Source organism: Corylus avellana, chromosome 2 (assembly GCF_965113065.1).
Source record: "Corylus avellana chromosome 2, dhCorAvel1.hap1.2, whole genome shotgun sequence".
Taxonomy (NCBI): domain Eukaryota; kingdom Viridiplantae; phylum Streptophyta; class Magnoliopsida; order Fagales; family Betulaceae; genus Corylus; species Corylus avellana.
This window is the reverse complement of record NC_142491.1, coordinates 31,763,771-31,766,836: the sequence shown is the minus strand read 5'-3', so window position 1 is coordinate 31,766,836 and position 3,066 is coordinate 31,763,771. Positions and strand designations below refer to the sequence as shown.

General features: G+C 37.1%; 1 pseudogene; it reads left to right on the top strand.

Moving 5' to 3' along the window:
* The first annotated feature begins 890 nt into the window (after positions 1–890).
* Positions 891–2,790, top strand: LOC132188777 (protein SHORT-ROOT pseudogene; annotated as a pseudogene).
* The last annotated feature ends 276 nt before the right edge of the window (positions 2,791–3,066 follow it).

Genomic DNA, 3,066 nt, shown 5'->3' with positions numbered 1-3,066 from the left:
TTTCTATTATTATAACGCTATTATTGGTAGTCATTTCTTGTACTATACAATGATATGTAACACATCGTCGTCATCATCATCATCATCATTATCGTAGATATAATATAAGAAACAATAATAAAAATATATACAAGTGATCAAGGTTAAAAAAAAAAAAAAAAAAGATTAATTCATATGATAGCTAGAATGATAGTAATAGTAGAGTTGACAAATTTAGTTTAGTTATAATATGAATGCACACAAAGTTCCAAGAATGTCTTTTTCAACTACTCTAGCCTTTATCATCATCTCTTTGTTTGATTTACCTAAGAAAATAGGTTGTTTGTTATTTCTCCCTTGGCTTAATCCAGTGCTATTTAAAAATGGGAATTCTATATACATATTTTTCTCCTGGGAATAAGTGTTTTATTCTTTGCCATGGGAATTCTATATACATATTTTTCTTCTGGGAATAAGTGTTTTATTCTTTGCCAAACCCATCCTACATCAGAAACTATAACAACAACTTTGACTCAATAGCTTTTTTCTCTTGTAAATGTATCTTGTAGTTGGATGCACAAGCAATTTCATGCTACAATCTACTGGTTATTCTCCAAGCTTCCCCACTTAGTAGATTGCTTAGACCCTGCTCATGATACTAATCCATCTCTTTCTTAATTAGATCTGTTTCATGTGGGAATTGACTTTGTTTTCTTTTTTCTTTTCTTTTTTAAAGATTTTGTGGGAGAGGTGGTTGCAGTATACTATACTTAAAACCTAGCTACCTACAATTCCTAAGTGGTTGCAATATTTGTATCCTTCCAAGCATATTAATTTTATTTGAAATAGGATAAAAGTTGTCTATATGTTAGAGTATATGATCAGGATTTCTTGATGAATATGACAGTGTACAAGGCTCTAGAGTCTATTTATAAAGCTTACAGATGATTTGAATTTATTCAATAAATTCAGTCTGATAATAGAAATCTTTATTATATACTCTAGCGGGGCTATATGCTTTTGTTCACAACTACATCCTCATGCTATGAGTTAGCTAGAAGCCTTTAAAATATTAAATATAATAGAAACATACAAAGCTAGCTATTAATAAATTAACATAATGAAAATGACCTCAAATATAATACATGGCTTTCAACATCATTGTGTTGTAGTTGGCATTGTCTGAATGAAATTGAAGAGGAGGCTTTGCAAATGTGCCTTAGAGTCAAAGGGCTCCATAAGTTACACACATGGACACAACTCTTTTCACTCCACAAGAGTCACCCACCTTCTTCCATTGCAACCAACAGAGCAATGATCATGCAGCAGCCATGGACATGCAAAGCAACAACAATCAAAGCCACACATCAGCAAGCCAATCATCAGACTCCACTGATCATCATCTTCAGCAGTTGCCTACTCATGCATCAGACAAATGGGCATCAAGGCTTCTAAAGGAGTGTGCAAGAGCAATTTCCGACAAAGATTCCACCAAAATCCACCACCTTCTATGGATGTTAAACGAGCTGGCTTCACCTTATGGAGATTGTGATCAGAAGTTAGCCTCTTATTTCTTGCAAGCTCTATTTTGCAAGGCCACTAACTCCGGCCTACGGTGCCACAAAACCCTTTCTTTAGTGGCTGAAAAGAGCAACTCCTTTGATTCAGCAAGGAAGTTGATACTAAAATTCCAAGAGGTAAGCCCTTGGATGAATTTTGGTCATGTTGCTTCCAATGGCGCCATTTTGGAGGCCTTAGAGGGTGATACAAAGCTTCACATAATCGACATAAGCAACACCCTTTGCACCCAATGGCCTACTTTGCTTGAATCTTTGGCAACAAGAAATGATGAGACTCCTCATCTCAAGCTCACTGTTGTGGTAATAGGTAGCACAGTGAGCTTAGTCATGAAGGAAGTTGGCCAAAGAATGGAAAAGTTTGCAAGGCTAATGGGAGTACCCTTTGAATTTAATGTAATAAGTGGGTTGAAGCATTTGGGAGAGCTCACAAAGGAGATACTAGGTGTGCAAGAGGATGAGGCAGTTGCAGTGAATTGTATAGGAGGCTTAAGAAGAGTTGAAGTGCAGGAAAGGGCAGGTGTGATTAGGCTTTTCCAGTCCCTCAAGCCTAAAGTTGTGACAGTTGTAGAGGAAGAAGCTGACTTTTCATCCTCAAAAGATGAATTTGTCAAGTGCTTTGAAGAGTGCTTGAGATTCTACACATTGTACTTTGAGATGCTGGAGGAGAGCTTTTTTCCAACAAGTAATGACAGATTAATGCTGGAGAGGGAATGCTCAAGAAGCATAGTTAGGGTTTTGGCTTGTGATGATTTAAATAGTGATCAAGGAGAGTGTGAGAGAAGGGAGAGAGGTAGGCAATGGTGTGAGAGGCTCAAGGAGGCATTTTCTCCATCTGGGTTTAGTGATGATGTTGTGGATGATGTGAAAGCATTGCTGAAGAGGTACAAAGCAGGGTGGGGGGTTGTGCCACCAGAAGGAGATGATCATGAATCTACAGGACTTTACTTGACATGGAAGGAGGTACGTGTGGTTTGGGCTTCAGCATGGAAACCCTCTAAAGCTTAGCCCTTTGTGTTTCTAGCTATTTCTTGCCCTTTGTGTTTCTAGCTATTTCTTTTCCAATATTATTACTGCATGCATACTTGATTGTATTTTATATGTTGTTTCCAATTAGTTTCTTCTACTTTATGCTTGGGAGTTTGTGTTGCTTCTTTTTCTTTTTATATGGTTGTTGTTGTTTGAAGGTGCTTGCACTTGTGCCTCACTTTATAAATTCCATGGCATCGTATTTCCCGTACGTTTGGATTGGTTCATCTCTTCCCTCTCTCTCATCTTTTGTGGAATTTTGTAAAAGAATCTATTATATGTTATATATATGCATATCCATATATAACCATAAGCATGCGTTCCAACTACTGCAGCTACCTACAGATCTTCATATAAAAAAGAGCCAAACAATTATGGCATTTGGACAGGTTCTAGAATGAGAGAGGGATTAATGGGCATGCAGGTAAAACAAAGTAAAAGAAGAGTGCTCGTGAAGAATAGGTGGTCCAACAACAATTCT